Consider the following 18,417-nt stretch of genomic DNA (forward strand, 5'->3'; position numbering starts at 1 on the left):
TCCGCATAGCTATGGTAACTTATTTTGTTGTTTTTCATTATCTGAGCCAGTGGTAGCATGTAGATGTTAAAGAGAAGAGGCCCCAAGATGGAGCCTTGAGGAACCCCACCTGTCATATTTGTCAACTCAGATTTGTATTTACCTATAAAAACAAAGTTGTTTCTGTCCTTTAAGTAGGATTCAATCCAATTTAGAACTGTTTCCGAAAGTCCCACCCGGTTTTCCAGTCGGTCGAGTAATATGTTGTGGTCAACAGTGTCAAACGCAGCACTGAGATCTAATAATACTAACACTGAAGGTCTGCCACTGTCTGTGTTTAAGTGGATGTCATTGAAGACCTTTACAAGAGCAGTCTCAATGCTGTGGTTTGGACGAAATCCTGACTGGAACACATCGAAACAGTTATTTAAATGCAAGAAATTACTCAACTGTTGAAAAACTACTTTTTCAATGATTTTACCTAGAAATGGGAGGTTTGATATGGGCCTGTAATTGTTCATTACTGAAGCGTCTAGATTATGCTTTTTTAAGAGCGGTTTAATGACTGCAGTTTTCAGGGCCTGTGGAAAAACACCTGAGTGAAGAGACTTGTTTACTATATGAAGTAGATCTGAGACCATGCAAGGAAAAACATTTTTGAAAAACCCTGTTGGAATAATATCAAGGCAGCAGGAGAAGGATTTCAGAAGTTGTATAATGTCCTCTAGGTTTTTATCATTAATCTGATGGAATTGTGTCATGGTGTTTGAATTGATTTTAAGTGGACACAGAGACAAAACATTTGCTGTACCTGAAGTTATTGTACTTGGCCCGAAGAATTTACGAAACAAATTATCTAAAGATATACTAACTATGGATGGCATTAATTTGGCCTCCAGTGAGACTGTAAGGAATCTTGGTGTTATATTTGATCAGGATTTATCCTTTAACGCCCACATAAAATCAATTTCAAGGACCGCCTACTTCCATCTACGTAACATTGCAAAAATCAGGCATATCTTGCCTCAAAACGATGCAGAGAAACTAGTCCATGCATTTGTTACTTCTAGGCTGGATTATTGTAACTCTTTATTATCAGGTAGTACCAAGAAGTCAGTCAAGTCGCTTCAGCTGATTCAAAATGCTGCAGCTCGTGTACTAACCAGAGTTAGGAAAAGGGACCACATTACTCCTATTCTGGCTGCCTTACACTGGCTCCCTATAGAACACAGGATAGAATTTAAAATTCTTCTTCTCGCCTACAAAGCCCTTAATGGGCAGGCGCCATCTTACCTTAAAGAACTCATTATACCCTACTGTCCTACTAGGGCATTGCGTTCCAAGAATGCAGGGTTGTTGGTTGTTCCTAGAGTCTCTAAAAGTACAATGGGAGCCAGAGCCTTTTCTTATCAAGCTCCACATTTGTGGAATCAGCTTCCAGTTTGTGTTCGGGCGGCAGACACCCTATCCGTTTTAAGAGTGCGCTTAAGACCTTCCTTTTTTATAAAGCTTATAGTTAGGGCTGATTAGATTCAGCCCCTAGTTTTGCTGATATAGGCTTAGTTTGTCGGGGGACATCTTACTTCTTCCTTCTCTCTGTCTATACCTGTGTACTCTCATGTTCCGATTAACCCAGCTTCCCCAAATGTCTTTCTTTTTTGTGTCTATATACGCCGGGATCCGGAGTCATGGATGATCCTGCGGTCCTGTGTCCTGGATCGCGAGTCGTGGCTGTGGTCCTGGATCATAGATCCTGGATGGATATCCTCGTGGATTCATCTTCCTATTATACACACATGCATTTCCAAACATCTGGACTACCTATGTTGCAAATGTATTATCTTTTCAATTTACACACGGCATCTATTGCACGTCTGTCCGTCCTGGGAGAGGGATCCCTCCTCTGTTGCTCTCCCTGAGGTTTCTCCCATTTTTCCCTTTAAACTGTGGGTTTTCTCCGGAAGTTTTTCCTTGTACGATGTGAGAGTCTAAGGACAGAGGGTGTCGTATTGTCATACTGATATTCTGTACACACTGTGAAGACCACTGAGACAAATGTAACATTTGTGATATTGGGCTATATAAATAAACATTGATTGATTGATTGATTGTACCTGATGCAGAGGCACTGACTGCTTGTCTGATTTTCTGAATGTTGTGAGTGAAGAAGGAGGCAAAGTCATTGCAGGCCCTGGTGGATAAAAATTCAAAGGCTACTGACACTGGGGGGTTAGTTAGTCTGTCCATGGTAGCAAACAAGGCACGTACGTTGTTTTTGTTTTTGGCAATGATGTCAGAAGAAAGACTGTCGTGCATTTTTCAATTCCAAATTATAAAGGCCAAGTCTCTCTTTATAGATTTCAAAGTGCACTTGGAGATTTGTTTTTCGCCACCTGCGTTCAGCTTTTCGACACTCTTTTTTCTCTGTTCTCACGATCATGGCCTTTCTTCATGGAGATATTTTCTTCCCAGTCACTTCCTTTACCTTAGTTGGAGCAATGGCATCTATAACATTTTTAATTTTTGAATGAAAATGATCTACTAGCTCATTTACTGAGATGTTATCAGGGGCAAGTGTGGAAGAAAAATGTCCCTAGTATTTTTAGTTAAATATCGCTTTGTGGTTACCTCTTTTTGAACATTTTTGTGAACAGAAATAGAGCTCTCAAAGAAAACACAGGAATGATCAGAGAGTGCAACATCAGTCACCACAACCTTAGAGATATTCAGATCCTTTGAGATAATTATTGGCAGGCAAACTCTATCAGTATTTCACCTGGTATTACACAATATCGCCCAAGCACCAGCATTTGTATCAAAAGGATACTGTGTTTGAATATATAAACAGCCTGAACATATCAGAATTCAGCGGCAACTCATACCTCCTTAAGAACATTGGATGTGTTTAACTAGGCCAAATAATGTTTTTTGGGGTTTCCCCTTTCCTGACATGAGTTTCTCTCCCACACACTCCCCCCCTGCCTGCAACGCCTCTAATAGACTCCATTGTTTACTTCTGTAACATACTGACATCACTATGTAACACTTGTGCTTCTATTGGCTAGTGCTCTAATACATTGTATTTCATTGGCTAAGGGGCGAGACATCTTGAAGCGTTTGACCAATAACCACAAAGCCGGCCAGCTAACCAATCAGGGCAGACTGGGCTCTGGTTTCAGACAGAGGGTTAAAAGAGGTGCTGCAAGGCAGTATGAGAAAAATAATTCTCGTTTAAAGAAAAAAGAAAGTTGTGTTTTATGATCTACAGCCTGTTTTTAATCCATGAGATTATTTTATTTAAACCACAATACATAAAATCCCAAATAGGATTTGAAATAGGTCTGACGCTGTCCATCCCTGCAGTCTGTCTCCAATCTGTCTCTGACTCACACATCCGACTTTGGCATATGCCCTCCATCAAAGCCCTTCTATTATTGAGAGAATGGTTTGTGCTGTACAGGGAATGACATGGTGTATTTCTATCGCTCAGGAATCTCACACACACACACACACACACACACACACACCACACACACACACACACACCCACACACCACACACACACACACACACACACACACACACACACACACAACACACACACACACACACACACACCACACACACACACACACACACACACACACACTGCCATATTGTGTTTAAAGAGCTGATAGAGATACTGCAAGAGGAAAGGAGGTATAACACGAGGGGAAAGATTGAGATTTGATGAAAATGATGGACTGGGAGGGACGATTGACCACCAATGTATTATATCAGAAGATCAAGATTAATATAGACTGGAATATTCCAGTACAACTATTAAAAGCAAGGCTGTCAAAGATAAGGCTATAATAAAGAGTTAATGCAAATGCCTTTTAACGTAACTTTTGTCGGGCGATTTTAATTTCTGCTAATTGCATTCACGCTTCAAAAATCACAAAGTGGTGTTTATATGAAGTTTACCCTGTTGAACAAAATATGAAAAGTATGGTTTTTTTTAGGAAGGCCTTGCTGGGTAACTTCTGTGTTTACAAATATACGTCATCACTGCCACTCTGTATTGTTTGGGCTTACACAGAAAACAACAGTTGAAGGTGTTTTAGCAGGTGCCTGTGTTGAGGGGCTTTTAACTGTTGTTCAAAGGGATATACTAACCTGTGGGTGGTGCTATTAAAAAGTCCAGAGGGTCACCAAAGTCATCTCATTGTGATCATTTATAAAGTTCACTACAATTAGAGCACCAGTATTTGTTTAAATACTGTATCTTACAAAATGGTACAAATTATCACAAGAAATGTGTTATTATCTGTTGTTGATGATAGCAGTCCCCAAGGTTGGTATATTACGGTAAAATAATAGCGTGAAGATATCAAATTACCATTCAGGGTTCATACACTTTTTCACCAATGATTTTCAATGACAATTTTCCATGACCAAAAAAAAATGACCACTGAAAATGGTTTATTTTAACATGGAACAGGAAAATAAGGTCTGCATATGAAACATGTTGTGCCTATCTAAAACAAATCAAATAGTAGGCTTACTAGCTTCTACACGATAAAGCAACTGTAGTCAGGGATGCAAACTCATCAGGCATGAAAAAGGTGACAAGAATCCGAGCCCCCCGACCCCATGGAATATCGGCTTTAAAATGAGGAATAACAGAGGATTTTAGCAGTCAGAACAACTAAAGCAGCAGGTAATAATAACAGAAACGCCAAAGAGTTACATCTAATAGAAATATATAAAAGCATTTATTTTAATTGTGTAGCAGTCAGTTTATAATTTGGCAGCACTGTTGAGCATTTTGAAAATGTATTTTCATGCCTCTGTGCAAGGCTTAGTATTTTTATAATACTTTTCTACTTTCACTTGAGGAACATTTTGAATGCAGGACTTTTACTGTAACAGAGTATTCCTACACTCTGGTACTTCTACTTTTACTCAAGTACAAGATCTGAGTACTTCTATTTTTACTCAAGTACAAGATCTGAGTACTTCTACTTTTACTCAAGTACAATATCTGAGTACTTCTACTTTTACTCAAGTACAAGATCTGAGTACTTCTACTTTTACTCAAGTACAAGATCTGAGTACTTCTACTTTTATTAAGTACAAGATCTGAGTACTTCTACTTTTACTCTAGTACAATCTCTATAATTATACCACCTCTGTTTATAGCCTATTAAAAAACTATTAGAAAACGAAGGTTAAAGCTCAACGATTCCTTAAATGATATTGCGACAGAAAAACTTTTCAGTTCACATCACGCTCTGCCGCTCTGCTCTGAACACCTGAACGGCCTGTTCTAACAGCTGTTCACCAGCGGCTCAGTCTGTGCCACAGTGACTCCGCCAGTGGCGGTTCTAGAACATTTTACATGGGGGGGGGGCAAAGGGGAGGCAAGAGGTCATGCCAGGGTGGCATAGGAGGGCGGACAGTACGTGGTATTTTATACTCCTATTTATTGTGAATTCATGCCCTAACACAAGTGTTCTTAATGCACAAGAGAAACAAAGTGTTCAGACAAACAATCGGGTGCCCTTTGAGTCCCCCAAGCTTATCTCAACCATTTTAAATGAAAGGAAACTACAAAATGTATGTTAAAGAAATGAATTAATGGAACAGGTTGTTTTGCATTACAATGTAAAATTAAATATATATATTGTTTTAGACAGACACAAACATTGGTTGTCTTAGACAGACATATTTGCATGTCCTCATGCACTAAGCATTATTACATATTAATTTAATATTAAACAAATCAAAATGGCCAATTATCCCAAAATGTTGCTGCTAATATAATCATATGCTTGTCAACTTTAACTGATCAAAAATCAATTCTGAAAAAATACTTGAATTATCTATGAAATTGCAATATTGTCCCTCAGTTTGTTTCAACCCCGTCATGCCATACCATTTACCCTCCTATTAAAATAATGGATCAGTCCATGTGTGATCTGCATTGAGGGAATTACATCACACAAGTGTCAGTTTCTTCTCTTACCTATATTTCAGTTTTTGTATTTTCAGATTAAGATTGACAAGCTCAACATTTCAACTATGTTGTATGAATTAATAATAGTAAATAATTGTTTATTACAAAAATAAACAATAGTTTTGCAAAATATTACAATTTTGTAATGTCCTTGACTTCCATGTGGTGCCATATCTTAGCTAAACAAGGTCTCATGCCTACTTTTTGTCAAAAACTTCAACCCTGTTACATTTTTTCAAGGAAATTCCTAGTAATTATTTATATTTTGTGCCTAAGATGGAATAATGTAAGTAGTCCACTACCAGATGTTATGACCAACATTTTGGTTTAATTTTTCAAAGATATAAAGACCCAAAAGGCACCCGATTCAGAGAATACTCAGAATTCTGCATACTGTAAGTACTTAAAGGGGAAAGGAAACACCAATTGCAGTTATAATATTCCGGTAGTTTATTCATTTTACAATGGATATTGATCGTAATATTTATTGTATATGATATTACTCGCCAAAAGAAAATTAATTATCCGCCGGCCGGGTGGGGAATTCCGGGACCAGGCCGCCGCCATTAGGGGAGTCCCAAATGGTGACGTCACTGGCTGTGTTTTCGCTCCACCAAAAGTCAACACAACGTAGCAGATATGGCAGCGATGGAGGAATTTTGCAATGAGATCGACGTTTTGAACGATGAATTTGACTATTCGTCGGGAGATGACATTGATGTGGAAGCATCTACAGTTACCAGGCATCCCATGGCCTATGCTTATGAACCGATTCGGTCGAATAGAGTGGCATACGATCCGGAATAAAAAAATTAAAAAACACAATGCTAACAGTGAGCCTCTGAATTAGCCCCGAGCGAAAATGCTAACCTATTACTGCACCGATAGCTCCCTTATTACTTATCCTAGCCGCACATCCAACACATCGTTTATGATCGCAAGGAGACACAGAATCTAACGGTGCCCACCTCAACACTGAAAGATACAAACTCGCGAGGTTATCCACAAAAACGTACATCAAAACAAGTGGCGCTAGGTACTAACATACGCCAGGCTAACGGCTTACCTTCCTCATTGTCTGGTCTAAACTGGTCTTCAATGGCATTACAACGATAAAAACGATGATGTAGTTAATCCATAGGTTAATATACAATGGGGCTGTGTCCCCTTTGAAATGTTCTGATAATCTATAAGCAATACAACTGCAATTCCGTTATCTGCTGTCCGCTCTGTGCTCCGTGCGCTCTGGGTCCTGCAATACCATCCATCAATAGCAATACTAGCCTTTTTAGGTCTGTTTTCGACAGATGAGCGTGTGTATGCCAGTTTAATTAGTTGAGCTATAGAACACCCCCAATTCTCTATTGTGCGTCATAATAATAGCTACCATTTAGTTTGGACGCGATTGCGTTAATTAATAAGGTCACACTGTGTCAGTAAATACATGTGTGAGCTAGTAATCTGGTAGTGCTGCAATATTTACCTCTCTCTCGGCAGCTGAAGCAACTCGTTTGGTGGCTCGAACTTCACGTTTGTTGACACTGTCATTGTCTTGCGCGGCCGACGTGCTGGGATGGTCGGTGTTCCCGACTGCATACGTTGAGAAATCGAATATTGTGGGAACAGATCCTGGCTTCAAATCCAATGTTTTGTATTGAACCAGGCATCCAGACTGGACTTTGAGCAGCTTCTCATCCTTTAGTGGCAGCCTATGGAAATGTACTTCTTCCTTCTTTGTATAAAATCCATTTGTGCAGCCTGGGGCAATACAATAAACTCCTGACGACGACCGTTTTCTTGTAATGTAAACTACTGGTGCATTGCACGCCATGTTGTTTGTTATGGAGCTTTGGCCCAGGAAGCCGCACCCAATCAGTGACGTCACTGGAAAAGTCCCGGAGCAATGGAAGCGCCCATGGTCATTAGGCACGTATTTCAAAAAGTAAATTCGCGTATCTCGATCGTTTACATTGGAAATAGACTAGATAAATACATTTCCTAATGGTAATATTGTCGCATGGAAAGCAGTTTGAAAAGTGTTTCCATTTCCCTTTAATTATAATTAAGTACACAAATGACATGACCCATCTCTTCAGAGAGCTACAGGTGACCTGTGCAGCAACACATTTCAATCAATATTTGTCAATACTAAGAGCTGCTAGATTGTGCTGCTTTAATGGAATATGTAAGGAGAATAAGAACATACCATGTGGTCCAGCTGGAGTTTCATCTGCCTCCTGATCCCTGCCTCTGGCCCTCTTTCTGATACTTCATCTTTATTCCTCACATACATGTCTTCTTCTTCACTAATGTCTTCATCTCCTCCTGGCTTCCTCCTGCTCTGACCCTCCTGGTCTCTTCATCTCCTCCTCTTCCTCCTGCTCTGACCCTCCTGGTCCTTTCATCTATCTTTTCCTTTTCCTCTTTCTGTTCGTCCTGATCACTTCTCATATGTCTTTTTGTTGTTGTTAAATCACTCCTATACTCTGGCCTGCAAGAGTCTACTTGTGAAAAGCACTGGTACAAATGCTTGTATAACTTTACACGTTAGGGCAATGTAGCCTAGCTAATATGTAGCATATCATAAATATAACATCAGAAAGTATTGATCAAGCGCACACAGGCAGCTGTGTTTGGATCCAGTTTTTACGGTAAAGGATGTATCCTGGATTCATTGATCTGGCCTCATGGCTGTGATGTGTAGTTTACGTGGATTTAATAGTAGGCTACCGCGTAGTTTAGCAAAGTGATCGATCTCCCAGCTAACGCTGTCTGCGTAGTATTTTGTAACGTAACGCCCCAAACAGCGCCCGTCTGTTAAACGCCATCGATTCAAACTAAAGCGTTTTATTAATATTTTGTTTCAAGCTCTCGTCCTTAGTAAAAACAAAACTAGTGGAAAGGGAAATGCTCCAAGGGGAAGCTGATCCATAGGTGCTGGGACAGCTCGCTCCCTCTCTGCAGCGGTGTGAGCCGCGGGCGCTCCGCAGTTTAATGCAGGGCCGTAGCTGCGTTTTTAACGGGCGTTAAAATGATTCACTTTTAACTAATGTAATGCTTGTTTTGTTGCTTGACAAGCTTGTGGAAATAGTGTAGGTTTGTTTTAGTACAGTTTTAGGGAGAAAAAAAGTTAGGGGGGCAGCTGGGGGGGCAAGGCTCTACAGTGTGGGGACAGCTGCCCTCCCTCGCCCCCCCTGTAGATCCGCCCCTGGACTCCGCACAGTTAACGAACACACTGTAGATAATGTAGCTGACCCTCATCCCGGAGCAGCAGAGTTCAGCCGGCCCGACAGGCAAGAAGACTCGAGCACACAGCTCGCGCTTTATATATTAAAAAATAACACCATGCGCGTCATGATGGCACATAACAGCTCGCGACCGCAGATTATTTCGGCGATTAGATAAAATGTAAATTATATTTGACGCAACTTTAGTTACATTTCCATGACTTTTCCAAAACTTTGGGAAAAATATTGTTTTCCATAACTTTTCCAGGGCCTGGAATTTGCATTTTGAATTTCCATGACTTTTACAGGTTTTCAATGACCGTACGAACCCTGACCATTACATTGAGTGTTAATAAACTGAAGTTGGAAAATTTAACATTTATTTCAGATAAAAACAATAAGTTCCCAATTATCTGAAGTCCCGTTAAAAGCCTCAAACTGGTCATCAGAGTAAATTTCACTTTTCACATTAGGCATTACACTCAGTTTCAGCATGTCAATCGGATGCTAATTGGGACGCACTTTTCTCTTTTCATTCTCTCGAGACTATTTTGCTAATAATTTCAGTATATTTTCCTAAAATAGATTGATGAATGTTAGTGCCTTGAGAAACACCATGAAATTCCACGAAACTGTTGATTTATGAGTTGAATCTGTTTGAGGCATGACAAAACTTTTCCTGACCTTGAATACCTCATCCAAATAAAGCCATTACAACAATAAAATGCCTCATTCAGAATCACCTTCTCTTTCATTTGCCTAAAGAGGTACTCCATGTTAAGAAGAGACACTTCGAAGCAGGGTATAATAAACACAGCAGTATTAATGGATGGCTTGCAGCTGGAACAATCAGGGTTTCAGAAAGGTTAACAGCCAGCTCCAAACAGCCAGAGAGATAACATGAATGCTATCAGCAGGGGAGAGATTGAGAGGAGCTCCAAGTGCAGCTGGAGAATACTGTTACTACTTTTATTTGTAGTCCAACGTGTGTCAGGATGGGTGGGCATAAGCCAGAGACTGAAAATGAAAAACCACATTTCACTCTCAATCCAGTTCTGTCAGCTGCTCTCTCTTTAATCTGCTGGATATTCCCCCAGTCCAGAATGAAAGTGTGCCACAGTACGTCTGCTAATCCTGTACAACCAGGAAGCTATACTATAAATCTCATCTCACTCAATAGGCTTAGAACACACTGACATACTCCCATAGCTGATGTAATAAACTCACTTTTAAGCACAATCAGATACAATGCTTGAGCTGGCCCTCTGTTTTATTCGGACTCATGAATGCCCTTTCATTCTGATTATCAAACTCTGTTGCGATTCAGACAGTGTGTCAATTCAGCACGCCCCGCTGCCGCCCCCCAGAGAGCCAACTGCTGCTAATGAGTGTTTGAATTTAATTAGCTATTTAACATAGAAGGCCCTGGGTTTTTCTTTGCATATAATCATCAACACACCCTTGTAATCATTAAGGTTGTATTAAATGCCGTTTTCCTTGATCTGAACTCTTGATATCATTAACTGAAATCATCTTAATACATATTATCCTGCAAACGGGAAAGACTAGACGGTGTGATGTGTTATGTATTCTTTGTCAGAAATCAGTAATGTATAAATGAGTGAGACATGATGAAAGTATGATTTGGGTTAACAAATTGTAATACTTATAATCTAATTTACTTCTTAACATCTAATGCGAGGATACAATAGAAATCTGACTTCTAGCCGTCACCATCTTTGTTTTTGGAACGAGAAGTGAGAAAAAAGGTGTGGGTCAAAATACAACCGGATGCTGAAAAGGAAGTGTTTGGTGACCAAACATCAACTGAAAAAAACCACTGTGAAAGGGTTAAAGTGGAAACAGTAGTTTTGAGAGACCTATGAATCCCATGTAATGTATTTAGCAATAAATAATGTTGATAGGTATTTTGTAAGTCTATTTAGCATTTTTGGAAAAATACATATCAATATATGTTTATGTTGTTTTTTTTTCAAGCATAGCCCAGGTTGAAAGTGGAGATACAAATCTCATATCTGAGACAGGAAAGGGTAAACGTAGAGATTATGGAAAGGAGAAGTGAGGATATTTCAAATGTAATCATGTGGATCCACAGTCAATCTATGTAATCCCTATAATCACATCGAGGGGATCAGTCTGCAGGATAGACAAGTCGGAGTGTGTGTTGGAGAGAAAACTCCCTTTGGGATGTTAGCCTTTGAAGACCATTTACTTGCACAAAAACCTATGTAACACACTATAGGAAAGCAAAATAGGGCCTCTTTAACCTTTACAACCATTGTTATTCTTCACTGATTTGCTTTAGGGAGAATGGTGTGGTATGGGATTATAGGTCCAAGTTGCAGCATGTAGATTGAGTAGAACAGTAGGCGTCCCAGGACACTGCCTTGGGTGTTGGGTCACACCACATATGATGTTTTCTGATTTGTTATGTACGATTCAGACAAAGATTTGAACTATTTCAGAACTATACCAAAGAGACTGACCCATTTCTAAAGAAAGCTATTTAATAGTTATAATAAAAAGGTAAAACATTGTTGTCAAGAGTGTTGTAGGCAGCACTAAGTACAAGGTGAATGAGGACACATATTTACTACCATTATTACCTAAAAGCATTTAATCTGAGGTTATTTAAAACTTTTCAAGAATACAATTCTCACTGAGGTGCGAATTTGATTGTTTAAACTTTTTAAAACCTTCTCTAAACTTTCTTGAAAGCAGATAGGATGTCTGGATACCTGACATACTCTTACACAATAATATGAATTAGTCAATTCAGATTAGAAGAGATCAAACCTTATTTAATAAAGAATTGTGTTTTTGATGACAGAAACAAATGAAGTTTAGAAAATGTATTTATTCAATGGCCCTCCAAAAAAGATACTTTATGGAGAAAGAAACAAGAAGTATCTGTCACGATTCTCAGGTTATGTCACGTTTGTAGTTTTGTCTGTGTTGGTGTTTTTCTTGTCTTTGGGTTTCCTGTCTTATTGTGTAAAGTGTTCACCCCCGTTTCCTGCCTGTCTGCTTTCTGTCTGTTTCCCTCCCCGATTACCCGATTGTGTTCACCTGTTGTCCTTGTGTTTCTCCTCCCCTGTCCAGCTGTGTCTTGTTCTGTGATTACCCTTCTGTGTATTTAGTCTAGTCTTCCCCTGTGTTCCATGTCGGTTCATTGTTTCCCCTCCATGTTATTCCACGGTCTGTGTTCCTTGTGCTGCTTTGGATATTTTGGATTCTGCCTTGTTTTTGCCACAGCTTTATTATTTAATAAAGCTCGCTTTTCGCTATTCTGCATTTGAGTCCTACCTGCTTCACCCATTCGTAACAGAATGAACCGACCACATTTGGACTCAGCAGATTTTAATGTTTTGGCCCCACAGGCGGAATGTCTTGGGTATTCTCTGGAGTACATTTTTTACACCTGGAAGAACGCCTCATCTAGACGGGGTAAAGAGGCTGCTTTGAAGGAGGCACGCCGGGAGGTTGCTCGCAAGCCCTGGCTCAGGAGCTTGTTGCCTGAGTGGCTACAAACCTTTACAAGTAGCCCTGAGGAATTGGCACAAGCTTCTAACCCTTTCCTGGGATCCGACTACTGTCCTGTTGAAGGTCCACAGAGTCTCCAAAAAGCCTCTAGGAGACGCAGGGCCAGGATTCCAGCCCGTGCTCCAACAGCCATGATCCCGGCTTCAGTTCCGGTTTCCACAGCCATGGATCCATGCACCAGTACCGGCCCCGCAGAGCTATGTTTCCTTGCTCGATTACCTGGCCCACACAGCCATGGTCCAGGCCTCTGTTCCGGTTCCAGCGGCTCCAGTTCCAACCTCAGACCTTTTCTCAGGAACCCGTCTGGCGTTTGGAGGTCCACGGAGCCTCCAAAAGGTCTCTGGAAGATGCAAGGCCAGGATTCCAGCCCGTACTCCAGCGGCTCCGGCTCCAGTGCCGGTCCCAGCAGCCATGGTTCCGGTCCCAGTTCTGGCCCCAGCGGCCATGGTTCCGGCCCTGGTTCCGGCCTCAGCAACCATGGTTACAGCCCCAGTTCTGGCCCCAGCAGCCATGGTTCCGGCCCCAGTCCTGGTCCCAGCTGCCATAGTCCCTCCTCAGGTCACTTTCCTAGTCCCTTCTCTAGTCCCTTCTCCAGTCCAACCCTTTGTCCCGTCCCGTTGGAGGTCCCGCCGTCTGCTCTCCTGCCGGGGGTCCTGCCAGCTCCTTGTCCCATCTCGTTGGAGGTCCCACCGACTGCTCTCCTGCCGGGGGTCCTGCCAACCCTTTGTCCTGTGCCGTTGGAGGCCCTGCCGACTGCTCCTCTGCCGGGGGTCCTGCCAGCTCCTTGTCCTGTCCTGTTGGAGGTCCCGCCGACTACTCTCCTGCCGGGGGTCCTGCCAACTACTCTTCTGCCGGGGGTCCTGCCAACCCTATGTCCTGTGCCGTTGGAGGTCCCGCCGACTGCTCTCCTGCCGGGGGTCCTGCCAATCCTATGTCCTGTTCCTCTGGGGGTCCCGCCGACAACTCTTCTGCCGGGGGTCCTGCCAACCCCTTGTCCTGTTCCGTTGGAGGCCCCACCATCACCTGTCTCACCGGGGGTCCTGCCAACTACTGGTCCTCTTCCGTGGGGGATCCTGCCGAAGCCTGTCCCACTGGCTCCGGTTCCTGTTCGGCCGACACCGGGTCCTGCCCGGCCTCCGGAGCTGTCTGGTCTTCGCCCTCGAGCCCGGCCCCCTGAGAGCCGCGGTCTTCTCCCTCGAGCCCGGCCCCCTGAGTGCTGCGGTCTTCGTCCTCGGGCCCGGCCCCCTGACTCTTTCTGCCGCTGCTTTTGCCCTCATGCACGGCCCCCTGAGTTTGCCCGCTGTGGCCTTCGCCCCTTTTTGAACTTTGCCTTGCCCCCAGGCCGTCCACCCGAGACCCCCCCCTTGGTATCTGCCTTGCTCCCGGGCCTTCTGCCCGAGACCCCCTCCTTGGTCTCTGCCTTTCCCCCGGGCCGTCCGCCCAAGACCCGTCCTCCAGACCCCCTCCACCCACCCTTTCTTGGCCCTAGTTATGTGTCCTCCCTCCGGTCCCCCTCCACCCACCCTGCTGGACCTTTTTTTGGGACGTCTGGGATCCGTCCCTTGAGGGGGGGGTTCTGTCACGATTCTCAGGTTATGTCACGTTTGTAGTTTTGTCTGTGTTGGTGTTTTTCTTGTCTTTGGGTTTCCTGTCTTATTGTGTAAAGTGTTCACCCCCGTTTCCTGCCTGTCTGCTTTCTGTCTGTTTCCCTCCCTGATTACCCGATTGTGTTCACCTGTTGTCCTTGTGTTTCTCCTCCCCTGTCCAGCTGTGTCTTGTTCTGTGATTACCCTTCTGTGTATTTAGTCTAGTCTTCCCCTGTGTTCCATGTCGGTTCATTGTTTCCCCTCCATGTTATTCCACGGTCTGTGTTCCTTGTGCTGCTTTGGATATTTTGGATTCTGCCTTGTTTTTGCCACAGCTTTATTATTTAATAAAGCTCGCTTTTCGCTATTCTGCATTTGAGTCCTACCTGCTTCACCCATTCGTAACAGTATCATCACTTCCGCAATAAACAAAAGCGAAGTAGAATTTCCAAACTTCCCTACTTTTTACCCCCCATGGAATCACACTGGAATGGACAATTTATTAGATTTATCACTGACGCATCCACTTATCTGAGCTCGGCATGTAATTTCATTTCCATCCATCCTACCGGCACCCTATTTTGTATCCTGTGTCAGCCAGGCAACAGTCCAACAGGCAGCTGATGCTCACTTTCAATTTCAGTAAGGCCTATTAAAGCCAGCTAGCAGGTCAGATAGCAGTGCATATTGGTTCTGTTTTCATCTAAGGGCTGACAAACATTCTGAAGCTTCAATTTATCTTAATACATCCCAAGAGGTTGGTTCTAATATAAGTGACAATGAGCCAACACGTAAAAAGCAACTAAGAAAAGAGTGGTAAAAAAAACTCAAGTCAATTCATACACACAAACTTGGTGCTATGGATCCATAATGATAATGTATTTTCATAGTAAAATATTGTATTGCCATCATGGGATAATTTGCAATCTCTAAATTTGCAAAAAGGCGACATATATGATATTGTGAACATCTATCTATTTAGCTATGGCAAAACTGATGATTAGTCCGATTTTACTTTTGTTGCTACATGAGCATTATGCCTGATTAGAGTACATTGAAAGGGTATATCATTAATCAGCAGTGTGTTGTCCATTTTAATAATCCTCATATGCTAGTCTGAAGAGCTACATCAAGGCCCAAGTAAGTGCGCCGGCCATTAAAGCACATTTTCGTAGTGGCCAAAAGGTTGTACTAAAATATCTGTGTCAGTACTTTTTACTTGCATTGGGAAAGTATGGAAGCCTGTTTGCGCCACAGGGAAAGGAAAAAAAAATCCTGTAAGGCAATATATTGAGATAGCTATCTCAATATATTGACTTAGCTATCTCAATATATATATTTTATTGAAACAATTATGTCAAATACAGAATAAGGCACATAGACATCAATGTTCATCATATAAGCGGTACAACTTTATATTAAGGTACACACATTAACCATCAACTAGTTGTTAATTATCATGCATATTAGCAGTATATTGGCTCTTTATTAGTCATTATAAAACACTTATTAATGCCTTATTCTACATGACCATATTTTACAAGTAATAGGCCATTAGTTGAGAGTTTTTCCTCAATAACCCTCTAATTAGTGTTTATTTATTACAAGTAAGGAAGTTGTTGTACATGAGCTTTGGTCTTAATATGCTCTGCTCAATATGTCTAAATAACTCAAAATTAGGCTTTATATCTAAGAATATGTTCTCTATTTTAAAGTGAAGTCTTGTTCATAACCAATAAGCTAGTAGTTTAACTCTAATTGACCTGAACAGATTCCCTATTCTAAAGTTGCCTCCTCTTCACACTTTGTAAATACATTATATAACACAACTACTGAAATTAACCTCTACGGCACATGAACAAAGTAGGCACATGTTGAAATATCTGTTTTATTAAACCACTATAGAGAGGTTCAGACACATGTACCAAAACATGTCAAGTTTCTCCAATGAACATATATACAGCCTGTACTTTTCAATAAAACAGATTTTTAACAGAGTTTATGTATTTGTGATCATACTATGTGACCTGCTTGTATGTACTTACACAATAGGTGTACTGTTCTCTCTATTTGTTGTACTGTCTCACTACGTACTTACACAATAGGTGTGCTGTTCTCTCTATGTGTTGTAGTGTCTCCGTACGTACTTACACAATAGGTGTACTGTTCTCTCTATGTGTTGTAGTGTTTCCGTACGTACTTACACAATAGGTGTACTGTTCTCTCTGTGTTGTCCTGTCTCAGTGTGAACTTAGATTAAACAGCCAGCCAAACTCTTTTGAGAGCCAGGGAATGAGCAGCCATGCTCCTTTATTGACTTATTTGCAGTCCACTGACATTCAAACGGAGTGAAACTATAAAAAAAGAAGTTACAAGGCACTTAATGATCTCATACATGCAAGTGTAACATACACAGATTACTTGTAGAATATGATGACTAATAAATAGCCAATATACTGCTAATATGCATGTTAATTAACAACTAGTTGATGGTGAATTTGTGTACCTTAATATGAAGTTGTACCGCTTATATGATGAACATTGATGTCTATGTGCCTTATTCTGTATTTCACATAATTGTTTCAATACAAATATATATATATATAACTCAATATATTGAGATAGCTAAGTCAATATATTGAGATAGTAAGTCAATATATTGAGATAGCTAAGTCAATATATTGAGATAGCTAAGTCATATATTGAGATAGCTAAGTCATATATTGAGATAGTAAGTCAATATATTGAGATAGCTAAGTCAGTATATTGAGATAGCTAAGTCAATATATTGAGATAGCTAAATCAGTATATTGAGATAGCTAAGTCAATATATTGAGATAGCTAAGTCAATATATTGAGATAGTAAGTCAATATATTGAGATAGTAAGTCAATATATTGAGATAGCTAAGTCAGTATATTGAGATAGCTAAGTCAATATATTGAGATAGCTAAGTCAATATAATATATTGACTTTTTCTCCTGTGGCGCAAACAGGCTTCCATAGAAAAGAGACGTCTTCTAATCAGTCAATATTTTTTTTAAACAAATTCAACTAGCAGTTGTTATAGCTATAACTGTTATAGCCTTTATTTAAATCATTAGGGTCTTAGGATGTGAAATGTGCTAATAGCCGTATCCAGCATTATTTTCTCTCTCCACTCATTTGTCTGAGCCAAGACCTGCTGACATGCTGTTTTGGAGGCGGGGCTCTCTATGGGCCCAGCTACAGGTAACCTAGCTCTCAAGAGTCAGGCCACTTTGGCTTCATGTGCCACTGAGCAAATTACATAGGAATGAACGGGGTCCAGCCTCCAACGCTTTATCCAGTTCTCTTCATATATATGTGAGCTACATACAGAAAGAATGCTTAATTGAAACTAGAATATATGTTTTGCAAAATAATTTAAAAAAGCTTTAATCTGCAGATCCTTCCAGTAGGGTAACACATAAACCTCAAGAGGTTTCTACAGACCAGATACATTTTCAGGAAGTTTATATCGTATGCACCCTTGTTTCAAATAACTCAATCTCAATCTTTATTTATTTATATAGCACATTTAAAACAACCTTCAGTTGACCAAAGTGCTGTACAGGCAGTAACTAGAAATATTAAATAACACAATGGGAGTACAATAATAAAACAATAATTAAAAAATTAATAAAAAGCACAATAACTAGAAATATATAAAAGATAAATAAATAAAAAACACATACAAATAACTGATGTAATTATGGCTAAAAAGGAGGTTCTGGGTTTTAATTGAAAAATCCCTGCAATAGATAAAGACGATAGAGTAAGTAATAAGATTTACAATACGATTATAATTTACTGTCAGATCGAGTCTGACATTTTTCTTGCATCACAGCAGCTCCATTTGCAACAAGGACAATGATTTAAGACAAGATACAAGGGACAAACATTTTACAAAACATCACGATCACTGAAGAGAAACAAGACCCTCTAGCGCAGTGTTTCTCAAACTTTTTCATACCAAGGACCACTTAATCAATAAAAAAACACTCGCGGACCACCTAACTCCACAAATATCCAAAAACACA

General features: G+C 40.8%; 1 protein-coding gene across 1 annotated transcript in view; it reads right to left on the bottom strand.

Annotated features, from left to right (window-relative positions):
• The window catches only part of LOC117452197 (protein unc-13 homolog B-like), a 101,687-nt gene that overhangs the window by 27,257 nt on the left and 56,013 nt on the right, over nt 1-18,417 (bottom strand). The window lies entirely within an intron of this gene.

The sequence above is a fragment of the Pseudochaenichthys georgianus genome, chromosome 9 (genome assembly GCF_902827115.2).
Source record: "Pseudochaenichthys georgianus chromosome 9, fPseGeo1.2, whole genome shotgun sequence".
Lineage (NCBI taxonomy): Eukaryota > Metazoa > Chordata > Actinopteri > Perciformes > Channichthyidae > Pseudochaenichthys > Pseudochaenichthys georgianus.